This window comes from Aquila chrysaetos, chromosome 6 (genome assembly GCF_900496995.4).
Source record: "Aquila chrysaetos chrysaetos chromosome 6, bAquChr1.4, whole genome shotgun sequence".
Taxonomy (NCBI): Eukaryota; Metazoa; Chordata; class Aves; order Accipitriformes; family Accipitridae; genus Aquila; species Aquila chrysaetos.
In genome coordinates this window covers 45,687,080-45,708,694 of record NC_044009.1, presented here as the reverse complement: position 1 = coordinate 45,708,694, position 21,615 = coordinate 45,687,080, and the positions used below count along the sequence as shown (strand labels likewise).

General features: G+C 42.9%; 1 protein-coding gene and 1 long non-coding RNA gene across 11 annotated transcripts in view; one reads left to right on the top strand and one right to left on the bottom strand.

Moving 5' to 3' along the window:
* NCKAP5 (NCK associated protein 5) overlaps positions 1-21,615 on the top strand; it is a 394,816-nt gene that overhangs the window by 140,984 nt on the left and 232,217 nt on the right. The window lies entirely within an intron of this gene.
* Positions 556-2,877, bottom strand: LOC115342601. The gene is made up of 2 exons (XR_003923832.1): positions 2,828-2,877; positions 556-2,067 (listed from the first exon to the last, which is right to left on the bottom strand). It is a non-coding gene; the product is annotated as an uncharacterized LOC115342601 (long non-coding RNA).

Sequence of the window (21,615 nt, the reverse complement as noted above, 5' to 3'; positions counted from 1 at the left end):
AAGCACAAGATGGTTTTCATTTATTGAACAGCTAGGACTCTTGAGTCTCAAAAAGCAGTAACTTAGCCAGGGGAGTGACAGAGCTAAAAACATGAGTAGCATGGAGAGGAGCAGATTGTCTGCTCCTTCTTTCAGTGCAAGAAATACAGGGTATCGGATGAAACTAACAGGTGGCACTTCGAAAAACAAATCAAAGGAAGAGATTTTTCATGTAAGTAATGTTCACAGCATCTGCAACAGGGTATCATAGGTTTTAAAAGCCTACGTGGGTTCAGCTGGAGACTGGACAAAGTCACGGAAGAAATGCAGAGAGGGCAAGCTTGGTTCCAGACATCCCTGAGCTCCCAGGTGGCTGGAGAGTAGAAAAGTGTTGTATCTTTCCCTGGATATCTGGGTTTTGCCACTGGAGAGAAATGATACTGAGCTACACAGACCTAGGGCAGACCCAGTACAGCCACTCATCTGTTACCCAAGTCTCAAAAACCATTTAGCCTTTGCAGTTTCAATCACTCATTACAAAGCAATGATTTAGGTTGACTGTGCAAGCAACAGGCATTATAATATGATTACATTTTATTGGGATGTTATTATTTCTATTTAAAGAGAAAATTAACATATTTTAAAGTCAGTAATTAAAACTAGCTCTTAGGAGATTTGCTCAAGGTGTTTCCCTGCACAACAAAGCAATTAAACACAATTTAAAAAGCAATTAAATGTCAGTAGACATTACTTTAGTACTATGTGACTGCTACAGGATCATGGTTTGAACGATGAAACCCTGTCCAAATGGAGAGTAAGAATCCATTTGGAGACCCCAAATTCTACTGGATTCTGGAGACTCTGACCTTTTAGCTGCCATTCTGCCTAGTTCCCTTCCCATGCTTCTTTGTAGCTTTCTTTCACAGAGTTTTGTAGTATTTAAGAACATCACTGTATCATCCGCTCTGATTCACAGCATAGCACAGGCTTTGTACTTCACCCAAATACACTGAATTAAACCCAAGGACTTTGACTAGGCCAGGACTCTAGATTAGCCCTCAGAAAATTGAACCCTGTGTCTCATCAGGAGAGACTAAGGTGCCCGTGTAAGCTGCTGTCCTGGAAAGGACATTTTAAGTTTGACAGATTCAAGTAGTTTTGGAGGTTCCCACTCTACACTGCAAAAGGGAATTCCCCATACGGAAGGAAATCTGCATTAACAGACCGGGCTACCGGTTTACCTAAGACGCTACAGCCATATATTTGGCTGCAAAGATTGCTCTCTGTACCACCACAGGAAGAGGTTCCTTCTGCAAAATGCACTGTCTCCAGCTACAGCCAATTTGTTAAGTAAAATCTGAGCATTCTTTCTGGTGGTATATGTAATTCCAATGATGTATTCACTCTTGAGAGTGTATTGCTCCTCCGCTCAGAAACCTCCAAATCCAGAAAAACTCCTGCCACCTTCATTTTTGAAGCTTTATTTCTCCAGTACTTCTTGTCTCCAATTCTCAGATACAGCTCTAGCCTTTAAATCGCCTCTCAGCATAATGAAGATTTACTTTGCACCCTGTGATTCCTGCAGTCTCTTTACTCCAGCGTACCCAGCTCTCTCTCGTTTGCATCATCTCAGGTTTTCTCACTTAGTTCCCAAGACCTCCATCTCACATGTTCTCTAAACCAGAGAATCCTGCCTGAGCTTTTGCTCACCCTACACTTAGGTTCTCTCGAACGTAGCGTGTCTACAAATAACCTGATCGCATACCAGTGTGATCTGTTGTAACCGGGAAAAATTTTTTACTTGCAATTTTTTGACTACCGGATGACAAAGCTGTCGGCGATTCTTTAGGAACTGTTTTTCCATAAACCACGAGGCTTTAAAAGCCCGCCGTGCACGCCTGCGAATCTCCATCCCTGTGAAGTCTTCTACCTTGGCGTCGCACACGCAGGCCCCCGGCAGCCCGACCGGCCGGCACTCCGCCGGGCAGAGCCGCAGCCCCGGGGCCGCTTCCCGACTCGTCCCGGCGGCTCTGCCGCGCCGAGTCCCTTCTCCCCTAAACTTTCGACGGCAGCCGACACAGCATCAGCCTTGAGACTGGCATTTCATTCGGGGCTACGCACAGCGAGGGCTTTCTTCGTGCTGTGCGGGCCAGCGGGCGGGCTGCCCCGATCCGCGCAGGGGGGCGGCCCGAGGGCAGCCGTTCCCCCCTCCCGCGCCACCGGGACGATGCTGCGCGGCGCCCGGCCACCCCGTGTGTGTCCCCCCACCCCCCCCTCCCCCCTCCCCGGGCAGCTCCCGCCCGCCGCCCCCAGAGCCCGGGGGAGCCGGGGAGAGCCCGGCCGGCCCCGGCCCCGCCGCCGCCGCAGACAATGGCCGCCCCCGCCCGGCCCCCCCGCCCCCGCCGCGGCGAGCCCCTGCTGCCGGCGCAGATTTGCCGGAGCCATTCAGTTGCGACCGATTGCGATCGCGGCAGATGGGCTGGATCTGACAGCCCCGCTCCTCCGCGGGGCCGGGGGCGGAGGGGCCCGGCCGCCGCGCTCCCCGCCCCGCCAAAAGTGCCACCCCGGGCGCCCGCCCGCCCGCCCTCCCTCCCCAGGCACATGTTACGCGTCCCGCGGCTGCGGCGGCGGCAGCGGGAGGAGAAGCCGCCGCGGCGGAACAAAGCGGAAGAGGCGAGCGGCGGCGGCGGCGGCGGGGCGGCCGGCCCGGGGGGCGGCAGCCGCTCTGCCGAGGCGGGCGGCGGCGGCGGGCTGCCCGGCCCGCCGGGACGCGCTGCCCCCGCCCGCCGCAGCATGCCCCACCGCCGAGCAGTAAGGAGCCGGCCGCGCCGCGCCTCCCCTCCCTCACCTGCCCGCCGCGCCTCCGCCGCCTCTCCCCCCTCCCGCCCCGCCGTCTCCTCTCCTCCCTTCCCCTCTCCCCCTTCCCCCTCGCCCCCCCGGCGCCCGGGTCCCCGGGCTGCGCGGGGACGGCGCCCCGCGGCGGGGAGGGAGCACCTGCCGCCCTCTCCCCGCCGCGCCCCGGCCCCTCCCCCCCCCCCTCCGCCAGGCGCCCCCGGGCTGCCTCCCCCGGCCGCCGGCCGAAGAAGCTCCGAAAGCCCGCGGCCGCCGAACGCGGGCTCCCCGGGCCGGCCCCCGGCGGCGGCGCTGACGCCCGGGGCGGGCGGGCCCCCCCCCAGCCCGGGCGGGAGCCCCGCAGCGCGCCTGTGCGCGGCCGTCCCTGCCGCGGGGGCTCTGCCCCTCCTCAGCCGGGGGGGGGGGGGGGGGAACGTGCAATGCGCCTTTTTTTTTCCCCCCCCACCCTCTTCTTTTTCTTCCCTCCTTGAGCCGCAGGGAGGGAAACCGGCGGCATCTGCCCGCGTTTGAGCCCTGTTGCTTCAGAGGCAGCGGATTCTCTTCTTGCGCTGCTGCTCTGGCAGGAGCATCCTAACGAGCTTTATTTCTCTTTTATTTTTATTCCTGTTTGCTTCAAGATTGACTCCGCCACATTGCACAGATCGCTGGGAGGAGGTCGTACGGATGGAAGACGTACGTTAGGCAGAAAAGACATCTTTTTGAAATGAGCTCGAGTTGAAGTACACGAAGCAATAGGGCGTAAAGTAAATGCAGAGTGCTGAGTGACCCACTGCTGGCCGATGAGGCTTTTAGTTGCTGATTCTGCTGGCTGGAGTAGGGTGTTAGAGCCACTACCCATCTTCTGAGGTGGGTTTATCCAGGAAATGACGGAAATAAGGTAGAATAAGCGTGAGTGGGCCTTGCAGTTTCCTGTAGGAAAAAAGCAGAGCCGCATAAATGCCGCGTAGTTGCTAACTTTATTTTATACCTTTGCAATTCTTTTTCTCCAAGTAACGATATAAAATTGACTCCTTAATTGAAATGGTTTATAAATGTCCACCATACATCCCTTAAAAATTGATATTCCAGATAACCCCCTTTTTTATCATTAGAAAGCCAGCAAAGTTTTTAACAAGTGAAGTAACATTAAATAGACAAGTGATTTACATCTGAGGGATTGACTGTATACATTACTGGCTTGCAGATAAGCTATGTAAGTAAACAGAAGCGCAGTGCTCTGTTATTGTGCATGACTATGGAGATATCATGGGACTTTTGTGCTAGTTAACAGCATAAGGCTTCGTGGGAACTGTTTGATCTGCAGGACTTTTGCTTGGCAGTAGTTTACTTAAGGTTATTACACTCTGTTTGGAGACTTGTATTTGCTAGCCATTATTGCATTCTTAGCTCCAGGCTTCCCAGACTTACAGGTTAGTAGGTCAATAAAAATTGTACTGAAATGCTGGAATGGGCAGGCTAGATTTTTAAATGTGATAGGGGAATAACTAGGCAGTAATCAGAATGCCAAGGAATTTTTTTCAGTGAATTTTGATGCTGGTCACTGGTGATGAACCAAAAAGACTGGGTTTTTTTTTGCCTTGAATACTACAAATGTTCTTCCGTTTCTTGTTAAAAGAGGAAACAAATCATATAAGCTAAATACAGTATTCTGTTTCAGGGTAAAGCGACCAGTACCCTTAGTTGAATTTACCAAGACTTAGTTCCTTTTGCAAGTGAACACTGGGATTAATGCCACTGGCATTAGATGAGGCTTGCCGGTAGCAAGGGTAAAAACATCATCAGGTCTCTGCTGCTGTAGATTTACATGTTTCTTTTAAAACTTGAAATTTGCTGTGCTGTGCAGGGAAACAGTATGAAAAGGACATTATTAGATTGCTGTTGCGTTAAGAATGCTCTAATAAAATTTTGAGCCATCCAGGTTAAAGCGCTGCCAGAACTTGTTGTGACCCAGTGGATTTCAGATGTGTGGAACAGAAGCCTGAGCCTGACTTTGTGCTGCCCCTGTCTGAAGCCCTGCTTGTTCCCAGAGTAGCTGCAGCATGCAGCGTAATCCCCATTCCACCAAATCCTTGAAACTGGTGATTGACTGTGTACATGGAGCAGTTCCATTCATGTCACAATGTACAATTTACGCAGTTAAAATGAGCCATATGGTGCATCCCCCCCCCAGTGCGGTGGTGTGCTGATCGTTAAGGATGAATTGGAAGTTCAGTGCAGAGCTGTGGTACTCTGGTGGAAAAATGCGAAAGATCAAAACTTCAGGATGGTTTCGGCATCTCTCGTGTAGTTTCCTCTTTCACTGAACATCGTGGACAGGAACATTATATCCTTCAGCTCAGAAATATTATATGTTCTGCTTTTTGGCTTTTTCAATCCGGTCTCTTTGTACCTTGGTGTTTTTAGAGAGTTTCCGAGGAAAGTTATTCCCGCTTCAGCTTTTTCTTATCTGAATTTTTGCTGTTCGTTGCATGTAGCACACACTCACTGATGAGTGTTTCTTGCTGGAGTGAAGTATAAATGTATGCTTTGTAGGTGCTTGGTATCGCCGCCTTTCTTAAGCAAAGAACTTCCCTTTCTGTAATAATTTTTAATGGTTAACTTCTCCACTTCTGTGCTATGTAGGGTTAGTTACAACTGTTGTAGAGCATTACTGCTACACCACTGCTTGACTCTGCCAGATGAATCCCTACACAGATAAGCTCAGCAGCAGCAGCCAGGTGTTGTGCATAAATCCACTTCTTACACTGATTAATTTTCCATTTAAGACCCTGATTTTGCAACCAGTTAGACACCTGCTTAACCTTAGAGTTAGAGCATTGAAATAGATAGGCTACTCTGCATGTAAAGTTAAGCAGGATTAAAGCTTGCAAAGAGGTGCTGTACAAAAAAACCCCTAAACAACCCAAACTCCTTTTGCTTTGCTCCCATTCTCAAGAATTACGGTAGGTAGCTGCTGTTAGTTTGGTTATTTAGTTAAAATGTAATCACATAGTGTGATGGAACCGGCTTGGGACCGGTATTTAAGATGTGGGAATTGTGTTTCTGCTTTTGGCTTATGTTTCCATGGAGGTTTGAGGCCTCTTTTTCCACCTGAAACTGCACTGTGGTGAAGTTGAGGTTGTCGGAGCGCTAACGCAGGATTGCTACTGCTCAGAAATCAGATGATGGAAAGGCTATTTAGTAATATTTGTCTAAAAACACCAACGAGAAGCCTGGTAGGTTTTGCATTTATGCATTCATTCTGCAGAAGGTCTGGAGGGATTGCTACCGCAAAATTCTGTTCATTGTTTCTAACTCTCTGATATTTAGATCTCATTTACATTGTGTAACAGACACTCCTAGGAATGACCAGAGAATTGATAGTATTAAGGTATTAGGTAACGGATACAGTCCCAAGCCGATGTGGTTGGAATTTAAAAAAAAAAAAAAAAAAAAAAATATTTTGGTTTAAAAATATATTCAAATGATTTAAACATTAAGAGAAAGACTGGGTGTTCTGCCAGCAAGACTCATCTATGCAAAATTCTTCTAGAAGTCAGAGGCCCTGGAGTTCTCTAGTTCTTTGAGAATTTATTTTTCTTCTATACTTATCCCTTGAAATGAAAATGGGAAGTTTTTTTTTCAGAAGGAGAGAATCTTTAAAATACAAAAATTAATGGCTCATAAAGGAGAGTCAAGTACATCTACCTCTTTTGCTATGGTGTATGCACTGACAGTTCACATCTCAAACATAAATTATTCTTCAGAATAATCAGAATGCAAGTAAGATTAGGAAGGAAAAATCAAGGCATGGAAAAAAAAGTTTGATATATCACAGAAACAAAGTTTTCAACACTGCTGTATGCTGTGAAAGAACAAAAAGAAATATTCTTTTTTTCCCCATTTCTCTTCTCAGGATTTCTCTTAAATCCATGTGGTTGAGTATCTGAGCCAAACATTTACCAATTGCTTTCCATGTACATCTTTGTCCATCTTCTAATAACTTTCCTTGCTTTGTGTATAAACCCCTTTAAATAGACTCTTGGCTCCTGGTGGCCTGTGTTGTTCTAAATAGACAATGCAGCTGCTCGCTCATTATGTTCACTTGAGTCCTTTGGACTTTTCAGTTCTTCTCTGTGCCAAGATTTTGCCCATCTTGTTGGTCTAAGCCACTACAGGAAGCTAAAATCCTTATCCCATTGTGTATTTGATGATAATAAAGTTACTTGTGACTGAGTATACCACTTCCTTATTCTGAGTGGTTCTCTTTTTCTGAAGATGAACTATATGCTTTAAGCCTTTAGAATGATAATTTTAGGTTTCATTGCCGTAAGTACAGTCATTTCTGTGGCGACAGACATTGTCCTTCACAGGACTTTTCTGCTATTTTGTTCCCTTTCTCCTTCTTTGAATTAATTGCCTGTGTACCTCTTCTCCATGCCCATTGTGCATATTTGCGTTCCAGTGTATGTTCCTAGTCTCAGGTATAAAAGCCAACTAGCAGTTTGTAAAATGGTGACTTACTGCAACCTGAAGGGTAGCTGTGTCCTGAATAAGAACACAGCGGTGTAAGATGCGGTAAGAGGGGAATGTAAGCCGAACCCGGTGTAATAAATGCATCTTTGTGTTGAGTTTGGGAGAAGCCCAAAAGTACCAGTGGAGCCACACTCGACACGTGGTACGTCTTGGCCTTCTTGACATCTGCAGTAAAGTGATTCCTGGTGGCTACAGAAAATGAGATTGAGTCATAATCACTCCTGTTGGTGTTAATGGGAATCTGACATGCCAACTTTCAAGCATATAAAAATATTTTTTCATGTAAATAGCACGTGTGGTAATACAGGGGACTGCTGGGAATGCCTCTGGTATCTAAGCTCTAGATGGGTATTTGTAGCGCATGAAGTAGGAACAATTTGCTGTGTGTTTTACTGCAGGGTTCTCTCCCATGTAACATTGGCTTTACTACTACTGCTAGAGCTTGTCTCTTGTAGATGAGTAAGTTAGTATCCAGTCATCATTTTCAGAGTTACCTAATGTAAATGAATAATTCCAGTATTGTGGTATGCTGCTATGGTTTGATTTTTATTTTTTTTTTGACTCTCACTCTTGTTAAAACAAGTATATTTACATTTGCATTGGCATTGTAGTAGAGACCTAGCCAAGGACTCGATAGGTGCATCGGTTTTATCAACTGACATGGCAAAAATAAGAAAAGAACTTAATTATTTGCTGCAATTCTTTGTGGGTCCAGGAGCACACCTCCGCTTCGTCTCCCAATTGGCCCAAGAGGTTGCACCAGCTCCTGGTTCTGGGCATCCACCAAGGAGTCAGCTGCTGGGGACCTTGCATCTACGTTATATCTGGGGTACTCTGGTTGTCCTCCTGGTGCACAACTGCAAGAGGGAATCTACAAGGTCATGAATGGTGCGCTCAAGACCTTGGATGTCGATGCAAGACAAGTTTTCACCTAAAAAGTTCCCCTCAGCACATTAAATTACCAGTGCAAATGCACCTAGCGAATTAAAATGTGATCAGAAAGAATGTCTGGCCCAAAAACCTCACAATGTACGTGTGAAACAAAGGTCAGCAAATGATCAGAGAAGTAGACTACAGAGTATGAGGAAAAATGAGGAAACATCGGTCAGAGAGCAGGAGTAGATTTCTTTTGAAATCAAGACTTCTGTTTGTTCTCAAAGTCCGACATTCTCACAAGATCAGATATCTGAAGAGTTACTTCAAAACTGCTAAGACTATCCATGGCTGGCATTGTGTCTTACAGGTCCATATCTGATCACCAGGTAAAAGGAGCCTACAAATGCTGTTGTCTCCTAACTTGCAAGCATGGGCTGCCTCTGTCCAAACTCCATATCTGAAAATCAGAAAGTCCCCAAACCTCCCTAGGTTTCCAGCTCCAAACTCTGTGTAAAGGATCTCCTGGTTTGAGCCACAGTTTGTGGGTTTTCGTGGTTCCCTGAGGAGGAGCTAGGAGTTGGTTCCTGAAGAGTCCAGCCTCACAGAGGGTTGAACTCTGGTATTTTGCTAGGGAAGACATGGGTGACAAAGGGCGAGGATGAGTGGCAGTCTAGAGCATGTTCAATGGTCCCAGAGAATGAAGTAGGACCCAGGATGACTCTGTTGGGTTTTTTAAGTAGGAAGGACTGTAATAGACCTGTATGGCAAGGAACAGGAACCAGGGGCAGCAGAACCCTAAGGAAGAATAAGGCAGGTGATGTGAACGGGTGAGAGGAGGGACTGGGAGATCAACACCATCTTGGCAGGTGAGAAGGAAGAAAATGGCCTTGTTGCATTTTGATTTACTTCCTCTTGGGAGAAAACAGTGAAGTTGTGTTCAGGAAGAGAACTGCGGGTTTGTAGGAATGAATCAAAGTTAGAAAATACTTAACTGCAGAGATATTCTATTAAGTTTGAAAAGCTGTGTTAGGAAAGTGTCAGAACTAAAGGAATAAAAAAAAATTGCGGTGGAACAGGCTGTCAGGTCTTGAAATTCGTGATACAGATGTTACGAAGTGTGAAAGCAGGAGTGGAGAAAGATATTGGGGTCTGCAACAGCATGTATTTCAGTGAGGGAGGAAGCCAAGTTGTAAAACTGGAGGAGAGCAAGTGTGGTATTAACAGATGTTAGAAATATTTTATTTTACTGGGACTTGTCTTCTGGGGTAGAGACACTTGCTTCACAGAAAGGATCAAATTTTTCATAGCTAGTTAAAAATGTTTTTGATAAAAGCTAATGCTGTAACTCATTGGTGTAGTATGCACTTAACATAAAGCAAATGATGACGGTGGTCCCTGATGGATTTACTGCATGGAGTAATGAAAACATGTTTGGGTATTCATTGTGCATTTTGTTGCTGATTTTGGGTTTTAGGTAAGGGTGAAGGTTGGATAGGTTGAGATGTATCAATATGTGAGTTTATCTCTCCCTTGTCACGTGAAAGCTTTTCTAAGAAAGATATTTATAGCAATACTTAGATAAATATTATTAGAGTCTGGATTAATCTCCTTAACATCTTCGCTCGACAGTGGTGTAGCTGTGATAGTCTGAAGGACGGTAAGCCAGAGAAGGTTTTCAGTCATGGGTGTCTCTTATGAGATTAACAGGGGAAAAGAAGTCGGGCTTTTGGCACATAAGCTCTATTGTCTGTCCTTTCAGTTCCGTTAATCTCCTCTTTTTTATGATGGCAGCATGGGCCACATATTTTGAGTCAGATCCAAGTTAGTTGAAATATAACCTGGTTTGTTTAGTAGTAGCTGGATCAAACCTCAGTGCGAGGCATGTAATAAATAGTTCTGGTGTGTTTTGCTGCAATCTTACACTGATAAATCTATTTAAAGGTAACAGATAAATTAACGAGTACTATTTATTGTTAGATCTAAAATACAACCTGTGGTTCCAGTCAGGCATGGATTTATTGATGGCACCGAGGGGATCTAAGCATGGCGCGGCCCTCTTCCCTCCAGCCCCTCCAATCAATATTTCAGATGCAGAGCTCCTACATGACAGGATGAAATCACAGCTCTACAGCGGGTGTCTGCGTCCTTTTCCCATTTGGATCAGTAGTGAATTTCTCTCTGCCTTCAGAAAACTTGGCCCTTTTTGTTTTTTTACAGTAATAGTACAAAATATCCCATCAGTGAGGTCTGGGTAGGAACTGTGAAAGCTCCTTTCCCATATGGTGAGATGAGCAGTCAACCAGTGAAACAATTTGGATTAAGACTGCATTGAAGGTCTTAATTTATTTCTTTGACTGTCTAATATACAATGCAACTAAATATGTATTTCTGAGAGGCTGCATCCGCTGCTTTATACAGTAGGCTGCTCGACTCAGTGCTAGTTTATTAAAAAGAAGGAATGGACATTAATTGCTGGGTCTTTAATAAATACAGCTCAAAGATCTTCTTTCCTCTAGTAAGAGAAAGAAGCTTTTGTCTGAGGAAAATCATATAGCACCGCAAAGATGGGTGAAGGTCACGGCTAAGGTTGCAAGGAAACAGACTGGGGTGGCCAGAAAGGACTCTGTGGGCTTCTCCCGGGGCTGCCCCTGGGAAGCCGTGGCACCTCGTCCCGTCCGCCCCGAAGGGATGGCTGTACCACCCTGACGCGGGACCTGCAGGGGTCCTAACTGGCTCGTTAGTTATGAGCGAGAGAAAATGCAGCAGAGAACGTGGTCTTGACCTGCTGAATATTTATAGTAATACATATTGGTTTAATGGCCTGAAAATAGCATGCTTGGCTTCAATTTAAAATCAGTTGGCCAGTGTAGTAGTTGGTTTAGAGAAGTGTATCTCCAGCGGGGAAGATGGGGCTACACCAGCTTGTGTCTAAGCTCTTACAAGCAGATCCTCTTGAGGTAAGAAGGAGATGAAACACAACTTCTTTGTGGAAGCAGTAGGATGGCCATCTAGACATCCATGAATAACGGTGATTGTAATCTGTGGGCTAAATTAAATTTTAAAGTTTTGTAGGTATCCTGTATTTTAGGCACATGCCTTCCTTTTTATTTATCTCCTGCGAATAGGCATAGACTTTTGGAATGCAACCATAATTGATTTGTGGATGCTCAGTGGTTACCTGGATAATTGGCTAACAGCCAGCCCAGTGCCTCTTTTGGTACGTTAGCCTGCGAATCATACAGTCACATTTGTTTTTGTAGCGCACTTGAAAGTTCCAGTGTTTCAACCCAGATCCTTCAAGATGTTGCATTTCCATAGCCCCCAGGAGACCCACACCCAGCTAGTGTCATGTGGCACTGGGGAGAATTTGGCTCTTGATTGAACATAAACCCGATCTGTGTAATTCTGTCCTGCCTGGGTAGTCCCCATAAGCCATTTAAATAAGAATTGCTGGTGGGGGCAGAAGTTGTTTTCCAGAAAAACTGGAGAAAGGTATCAGAGTACTGCCGCGTTGCAAAATCATGCGGTTGAGTGAAATACCAACCTTTGCAAAGATGGAAATGTATGTATACCTGAGGTATATGTATACTCCGGCTTCCTTCCTCGTCAGTAGGTTTCTTAATGACTGAAATCTTTCACTACTTTTTGAATATCGTTCTGGATGAAAGACATATTTCTTCAAAACTTTGAGAACCTCATTAATGACCTGTGACTGCTGTTCTACAGGAACTCTTCTGCGGTTGGCGATAGAAGTTGCCACATGCATTTGCAATAGTCAGCCTCCGGCTCATTTGTGCCTTACCTTTTGAGGGAAAAACCCTTCATAATCTCTCAGCATTCATAAAAAATGATGATTTTGTCAGACTGTTAGAAATCACAGCTTTTGTTCGGGCTAGCTATACGGGATAAAACCCTTCCAAAAGGATAGGAGTTTCAGTTAGTGAAATGTGACAGTTAAATAAGATTAGAGATTTCCTCTTTGGCTGCAAGCATTTACCTGAGGATTAGAGTAAATTACTTCTATCATAATAATTGACAAAATATTTTCTATTAAGAAAATGGATAACTAGCACACAGATATTTTAGATACCTGTCTAGTTTTACATGTTTAATATGTTCTTTGTAACAGGTTATCATAATAATTATCAATATGAGCACAGTTTATAAGGCCCTGTATTATCTAAGTCTGTAATAGTACTATAATGTCATACGAGCTTTGCTCCCAACAAAATCAATGAATATTTTCCTCTAGCTAACATGTGGCAATGTTGTAGAGGTTGACAATTAAGACTGGTGCCACTGACTAGCCCAGTGAAAGTAGCATTTTGATTTTTTTTTTGTGTTGTACTGGGATGAAGGCCAGTTGGCCTCTAAAGATAGTTTCCATAGCTACTGTCCTACAGAGAAAGAAAATGCTGCCACAGCATTTTTCCTTTGGACCTTTATAGTTTTTATGCAAGCTGTCAAGACAATTAATTTTCATCAGATATATTGGTTATTAGCCGTTGAAAGCAGGGGGGCATGGGTGGGTACGTATGATGAAAAAGAGCATTAAACTAAGTAAAACATCAAGAGATTTCTTTATGTACACAATATAAATGCGTTTCAGATTCACAAAATCCCATTACTGCAGCATCTGATATGCTAGAATGCAATCTATGCTCAAAAGACAAGGTCCTGAAACTGTTCAACTTTATTTCTGAGAATAAGCAAGTCTGGCACTGACTTTGACTGTTGCTTCTTGTTGGATGTTGTGATCTAGATTTTTAATTCCTTTTAAAAATGAAATGAAAAAAAAATACCTGTCAGAAAAGCTCTCAAACTTTCACTGGTTTAAAATAAAAACAATTTTTTGTGCCTCTTGTGTATAGAAGAGCATAAAAAGAGCAGCAAATACTACGGCAGTATGTTGTGTAAAAACAAGCATTGAGTATGAGATTATTTCTTGAGGTTAGCATGGGTAATGTCTTCATTTGACTTTGCAGTGAGGCTTCAGGGCACGCCATTTCGAAGTTGGGGCTGGTTCTGGGAGTCATTAACATGTGGTTGTATTACCAGCTCAAGCTGCACATTTTCCGTAGATCACTGAGGCAGAAATAAGTATTTGAGTACTCGGATCATAATATTTGAGCAATCTGTGTAAATTTATGACACCTTTTCTCATTCTCTCTATGTAAAATAAGGGAAGGGGCTCTGATTGCTCTCTGTAGTTATGGATCCAGCTGCTGTTACCGCGCTCCCAGACAGCCTCCGCGCTCTAACCTCGTCAGAGGTTTTAACGTCAGCTCTCAATCCCCGCGTTTGTCCTCTTCTGTGATGTCAAGGGACCGTACGCAGACATTACTAATTGGCTTTGACCATCATGGACTTCAGGGTCGAACCAAGTTTGCTTAGGAGAACCATCGCCGAAACACGTGTATTAGAATTGCTGAAAACTTTTTGGCTTCGGCAACGTAAAAATACTCGTGAAAAAGCAGTGTGCTTTGGAGAACTAGCGAAAGAGGGGAGATGGAGGAAGTAAAACATGGGTGTAGGTTGGGTGGGCGTTCGGGGGTACAGTTGAGTAGGTGAAAGCATGGCTCTGCCCTTCAGTGTGCCCATGTGATGGCTGACCAGTGAACTCTGGGGAAAATCCTCTGACCATTGAGAAGGAGCAGGTTTATAACCTAAAAATGAAAAACTCCAGCCAGTGCGTGACAGTGGCTGGAGGCCTCTACCGAAGAGAAGATAAATAAACTAAGAGTCTGAAGGGTCAGAGGGGCATTTTGCTCTGTGGCAGGGAGGGCGTTTTCCTCCTCTCTCTGATTTTTGGTGGGCCAGCTAGGCCCTAGCAAAAGAGATTTTATACGTCCGAGGCTACCGGCGCTCCAGCTGCAAGGACCGCAGGCTTTCAGGAGGCGGCAGAGCGGCGGGGCGATAATTAAGAGCCCAGCTGGAGGATTGCGGCCGAGGCTGCCGGAATGTCCCGCAGGTCCCGCTGAGCCGCTGGGGCTTCCAGCAGGTGCCCAGGGAGCGGGGCTGAGCCCTGGCCGCCTCCGGCCTGCCACGGGCTGGCGAACCCCAGCCTTGAGTAATTTCTAAACCCCGCTGATCTCCCGCTCTAGCTATCCCGCTCCCTCATTGTCTGTCTCTTAAAAACCCGGGCCAGTTATTTGTCTGCGATAACTCAGCTGATTAAATACATGTCAGTGGAAACGGGCTGACTGAAACCAGCCATCTGGCTGCCTGTTAAAAGTATTAAATTGCTGCTTGGTGTGATGGGCATAATTTCCCAGTGTTTTTAAATACTTTTCTTCATTAATACCTTTGACACTATGAGGCACTTGTGTGCGTTTACTTAGAAACATTTTCCTCATAAAAGGAAAGTGGATTGGTGGTGTTGCAGGGAATGCTTTAAAAGGTACCACTGTTTTTAAAGAAAATACATCTTCGGGAAACCTCGTAGACCATGACCTGTATATAGGGGAAAATGGAAATTATTTGGTACCTATCTAGAAAATAAATAGTTTTCTTTGCCTGTCTGCTGAGAGATTGGAAGCTTTGGATTTTTAAGTAAAGCTAGAGTTTTTATAGGTGCATACAGAAGTACTGTCTATAAATAGGTAAAGTTTTCATAATGTTTTCACAAGACAGTATGGGGGGAAAGTACCTGTCGATAGACCTCATGTACCGTGAGAGTTTATCTTTTCCTACATCTGAGATTGTGGAAAAAGCACGAGTATGCCAACTGAAAGAATTTTGAATTTAGCAAGTGGCTGTATAATCATCTAACACACTGGGACATTGTATTGATGCCGAGCGAGAACTCTGTAGAGAGAGGCCAGCGGAAGAGCTGCTGGTGCAGAGCCTTACCTTCGCGGCCAGAGCCAGCAGCAGGGCCAAGCAAGACCTTTTGTGTCTTGGTCGTGGCATTCTCACCGACAGTGTTTAATGAAGGGATGAACATGTGGGTGTTTTGTGCGGACTAAAATCCTAGCATTTCATTTCCATGTGGAATTCGATGATAGCAGCTTTCAGCGTCAACTATGAAAACTGGTTTTATGTGCAGTAGTGAGCAGGTACTGGTTTTATAGTAAGGAATAATACGCAGTCTAAAAACATATGGTTTTTTTCTGCTTGACTAAAACAATCCTTAACATGTCTTCTAGATAACCTCCAAATGATAGATGAAACTAATTAAGACAATAGCTTGTTAAGAAAAATATGTCAACGTGGAAGTACCTTAGCGTATCAAAATATGCTTGTTCTTGCAGCATGATGAAAAAGGAGAAGCTATTCTGTTCTGCTTCGGGGACTTTCAGAAAGGAAAGTGAACACAAGCATCTCTTAGATATTGATCCCCTGAGTTCAGAAAAGCTCTGAACACCTGTATAGCAACTTAGACCATTAATACACATATTCTGTATATAAAAGTACTTTCAGTTCTTTTTGCACTCTTGTAAAACACTGTTAAGCGCCACTGTTAAAATTTTGGTAATGAACCCTGGGTACTGAGGAGATTGCTTCCGTTGGCTTTCTCAAAGAAAATTGCTAATTATTGATGGTGGATGTTAAAGTAGGTGCTTATATCAGCCCCATTCTGATCCTTTGAATTTAAGGTAAATGTGTACCTTGGGTTTAAGCAGCAAAAATTCAAAATGCCCATATATGTATTTTCTGTCAGCTGTTTTGATCTCATGTAAGCTAAAGGCACGGCCATGTAATGATGCAGGAGATTTATCTACAAAGTTTATCACCAATTTTATAGATGGCTGTTTTTCTTCCTACTCTATTAACATGGGTACTTAAAGTGCGGTTCTAGTTTTATGATCTCCAATATCAAAGTAACTTAAAATCAAGATTAGGCTCACTTACTTAATTGGCAAAAGCCCTTTACTGGTTTTTTTTTTTCTTGTTATAGCTTTTCACTGGGGAATTAAATTTTGAAATAATCAATACCTTGATCTGAAACGGACTTTTTCCTGATTCTGTAAATGAGGTAGTACTTGAGGTGATGCTACGCGAGCACTGTGTGTGATTTTTATTTTGCTTCCTACCAAAGGTGATGTAGCTGGCTGTGGTGATGACTATAAGAAGTCATTTCAGAGCACAGTTCATTACCCAGATACAATACTAGAATCTTTCTGCAGTGAAAAATGGCAAGGAGCTTTATTCAAACATCAAATTGGTTTCAAAACTTGCTATTTGTTGTGGAAACTGGAGAAATGCAGATTTGCCTAAGTATCTGTTTGACATTTGAACTGCTGAAAATCTTTCCATTTTAGTACTTCAGACAGTTAATATTTTAAGTATTTCTTGATATACATTTAATATGTTTGGAAATGCCTGAACGCTAACACATCTTAATCCTTATTCACCCATGTCTTCTAAATCACTTGTTTTGTTTTGCTGAAGTTGAACTTCAATGGAAGTTGATGCTATTTGAGCTTTGAGAAGCTGGCCTCACTTATGAAGCAGATCTGGCTGATGTCTTTGGGGAAAATAATTTAAAATGCCCCAGGAGGGTTTAATTTGTCTGAGATTTCTTGAAGGTGTTTGCTTCCCTGATTCAGGTTTTAAAACAGAAAGCTATTTTTTTAGATTGTGTTTACTTGTAAAATCATGGCAGTACACTTTTTCATAATAGGATTTTCAGTCACATCACGAATAATTGGAAAAGTTTTAAGTAACAGTTCTGGCCCAACTTTGTTGAGCTGTACTAGCTGAAAGGATAGACAGTACCCAAGTTTCATCTGATAATGTTTTTTCATTTAATATTCAGCACATTTTAAAGATGTTGTACGGAAACAAGTTCGGGTCATCACATGTGGGTTTTTTGACTGAGCTCAGTAAAACAACTTGAGCAACACGGGTGGATCTTGTGCCTGTTGCTATTCAACCTTCTCTGTTTCATTCCTAGGCAACCACTGAGATTGTGATTTGACTATATGTGAATTTAAATGGCTTCATAAATACACACAAAAATACTGTCATTGCTGCACTAATATGTCTGATGTGCTCTGGATTTCATTTTCAGTGTTGTTAAGTGTTAGACTGGTATATTATGTGGTAAAACTGTCATTGATGACTTAGTTTCTCCATCTCTACTTGAACATGTTGGAGAGCGTCTTGCATATATTACCATAAGCTGTGTCCATTATTTAAAGTGACAGCTATAATTTCTATATTAAAATTGGCCTGTGTGCATGCCAGCCGCTGTTTGGTTCGGTACAAATAATGCTTTTTGAGTAGCTCTCTCAGTCTGGGCTGGGGTCCCTGTAGATCTCTGTCCTTTCAAAAGCAAGTCTTTTCTTCTCCTTTTTTAGGTCTAGTGAGACAACGAAGCTCGAGTTTGAGGTTCCAGTTAATCATCTAATTTGTCAAAATACATAATCAGCCAGAGGCCACTGCCTTTGACTTTATCTAGTCTTCTTTTATAGACTGAATGATAGAAGAAACAATTGTATCATTAGCATGGAAATGATTTTATTGCTGTAAGGCTGCATGAATATGAATTTGTGTGTTGGGGTTACTGAAGGATACTTCAAAGTGATTTTCAATACGCTGGTTTTTTTCTTTCTGGCATAGTGAGACGTGGTTTAGAGAACATTATTTTGTTTAAGGCATACTGAAGCGTGTTCCCTAGCCTGGGAGAGGACTGAGGGAAGCCCAGCAGTTCATAACTTTTTCCAAGGAAACTTGTTATGGTATACCTTTAAATAAATAAATAAAAAGAACTCCCTGTTATTAGCTTTCCTCTTTTTTTTCTTTTCACAAAACTAATATGAAAGTCTGAATTACCTTCTCTCTCCAAATCTTTGCAGTCAATAAACAGGATCACATTCCTGAATCGGATAACTAAGTGGCGATTATTGCCTATTGGTACATCCAAAATATATTTTATGTAGACATCTGCAAAATGCTCTCAGAAAATAATTATTTCATTTATTTTATCTGTCACTTGCTGGGAGTCCTGTTGGAAGGTGCCTCCAGGGTCGGTACTGATGCTAATTGTGTGCTGCGAGTGACGTGTTCATGCCAGTGGCTGTTTGCAGGTGGCCCAAGAACCAACTGTTGCACATCATTAAATGACCTGTTGCTCTTAAAGTACAAATCATCCATTTTACATTTTTACCAAAAGCGGATAATTTTACAAAAGGTGATCTTGGCAGAGTTTGTCTCAAATGTCCTTTAACTATGAAACATGGTTTTTGCTTTCAGAATTATGAAAAATGGATGGATATCTGAAATTATTTTCATAATTTGTTAAATTTACTTTTCACTACTACAGGATAAATTCAAATGATTGAACAGATGCGCTAATGCTTTTAATAATGGAGATCATGGATATACACATGTAAAACTGAGTAGCTGATTTCACAGCAATGTTGTAAATACGGCAATTATTGCATGTCTTTCAGCATATGTGCTCAGTATTGATCAATTATTAACTTGTATGCTGCAACCCATATTTCTATCATTTTAGTAGACTTTTTTCCTCCTCATATTGGTTGTTTCTTCAAAGTGTATTAAAACAAAATAATTATTTGTCTTGCATGCATTCATTTAGTTTTTAACTCCACTCCCTTTGCTACATTTTCTCATTGAGCACCCACAGCCTCCTGTGTGTGGTTTCTATACACTGTATCACAGACTGGAAATTTAGTAGTACAAATACGGGAGCTCTGTGGTTTATATGTAGATGTTTTCCCTTGTATAGAGAGCATCTATATTTTTATATATATATGATAGACTGTTTTGGGATATACTTTGACCCATTCTGATGATTTCCTGAGTAGAAAGTACTCGGTGTTACTGCTCTGTAATCCTAGTGCCCAGTGCTCAGTCTAGAGGTGCACAGATAATACCAATGGAGATCGGTGCTGCTGTTCTTCTGCTGTACCCAAACGTGTATATGGCATCTCACTGTTCAGTTTATTTGCTTTCCTGTAAAATAACTTGAGAAGAAATTCTCTCATCTCTCAGGGGAGTTGGTAGAGGAAAGCAAAGATGGGTTGCAGCACGAAACGCTGCTCTGGGGGCCTGATCTGAGTTTCAGCTGCGTCTGGCCTTAAAATGGAGACAGTCCCCAGCAGAAACGTGTCCACCTGACTGAGCAGTATTTCTGAGTCTTAATAGAATAGTATTCTTGAGGGTGCAAAATAAAATTACAAGAAACAACAAAAAAACCCCAGTTTAAGCAGTAAAGAAAAGGACTTTCTGAAAAACTTTGATTCTCTTCTATATTTTCTCTTTGAGTGGAAGGTCATTGCAGATTTGCTAGCAGTTTGTGCCAGAATACTTAAGTATTAAACAGTTGTGTAAAGAAAAAAAGTCAAGACAGAGAGCGTTCCAGTGAGTGGAACAGAACAAAATCACTTTGATTTTGTTTCTTGTCCACACACACAAAAAGAAGGATGATTTTTCTGAGGTATTGTAATGTTCGGTTAGAACAGGACAGGAGTGACAACTGGAAGGTTACAGAGTGTGCAATAAATGTAGCTCAGAGAGAGAGAAAAGACATAAGTAAGTGCAGCCTGTTAAGAACAACAGAAGTCCTCATGCTGTGGGCTTTCTGGATGGATAAAAACACATCACACAGTGTAACACCCCCCCAAAAAAGAGATTACAAAGAATACCAGGAATGTGTTGTGATGATCTGGGAACAAAGGAGTGGAAAACAGAGGTAAGAGGTCAACCAGTAATGAAGCAGATTCTCGGGTATCTTCTTTGAATTGTAAGAGCAAAACTGAAAAGCTTTGTAGAGAACAGGGAGAAAAATCTTTCTAAACATTCTCACAAACAAACGAGAGTTGGATGTATCACTCGGGCAGAGCAGAAGCTAAGCTAGTTATGAAGAAAGCAATGGGATCTAAGAGTTTGGTTGAGCTTCGTGTCCAAAACAATGTATTTGATTTTTGTGTCTTACACCCTGTTTTTCTTCAGTTGTGCATTTGGTCCTTTTTTTCCTGAAGAAATGCACTTCTGCCTTTTTATTTCCATAGAAATACAAGAGATGGCTTAGTGGTGTGTTGCTGGCATCTCTGGTTTACAGACCCAGTTGTCTATAGCCTTCAACGCTTTCTTGCAAATTCATTCAGTTTCAAAAGGTGGTAATTTACTAATAGGATGTGGAATCAGCACTTCGCGTGAATGTTACCCATGGCATTTAAGAGCAATTAGGATTAGGACTAAGCAAAGATCTTCCAATACTGGTAAAATGTTTGCATGGAAGGAATAGACACTATGAGAAGTAACAGAAGTCTGCTGCCATTTTCTTGCTGTTAGTTTATGTCTGAGTAATTTTGGTTATGAAAAAAATGTTTCCATGATTTTCAGCCTTATGTGAAACAAGGGTTCTGACTTGATTTTCATAGAGTACAACCATATAAATTTCAGCTAGCACCCTCTCAGACAGCCTCAGGGGATAAGACTGAAGGAGTGAGAATTCTTTTGTGCTTTGATGCATTGGTTGGGAAAGTTACACTCCTGTTAAGTGTGATGCATTTTATGTTAATAAACAAAGATCGTTAACTGAAGACTGAAGTGCTGCCAATCCTGAATCTTTCATGAGCAATAAATTCTCATTAAAAATCCTTTAGGGAAATGCATATCCTCGCAAAAGAATTTCCACAGCACATCATCTTCGTGTGACAAATCTCCAGAGAAAAAATATATATGAGCAACCAGTGATTGCGGGATTTGTTAGCTCAACTTCCAAGTCCTCTGCAAAAAGAAAACCTTGTTTGCTTGTTTCTTTCTTTGTTTTTCATTTTTCAAGGTCTTCTTAAGTCCAGGCTTAGTAAAAAAAAAAGAATTCACTTTTGCTAGAAATGGCTGAAGGAGTTCAGGATTCCCAGCTAATTCTGGTCAGGTCACAATCCAGAGAGTTCCTCATATGTCAGTAGATACCTTTTGGATTCCAGATATTTATTTTAAAAAAAACCCTAAGTAAACAGTGTGATAAAAAATAGTATAAATCTGTATGCTGGAAGGATCTAGTATTTCAAACCATACAGAATACCCCAACCAGGAACACAAGAACTGAGACTCCACCCAGTCTAGCGAACGGCCTGACCCAGCGTAAAGATGAACAGCAAAACCCCAAGAACTCAAACACTCACAAGCTGAAAGACTGCTAGGAGCAGTTAAACTGAGGAGAAACAGCTACACTAGTTTTCCTAATGGCGATGCAGTGCACAACCTACAAGAGTAGGCTGGTTTTAAATCTAGAGTACAGTAGAAGTGCTGAATGACGTGCTGAAGAAAGGCAAGATGTGAAAAGTACCTTTACACATAGTGGTTTCTTTCTAGTCCTTGCTCTAGCTCTTCTTTCTTGAATGTGCATTAAAAAAAAAATCTTTCGATGGCTATGTGGAGAGAGCGGCCGTATTCACATCTCTGCTGTTGCTT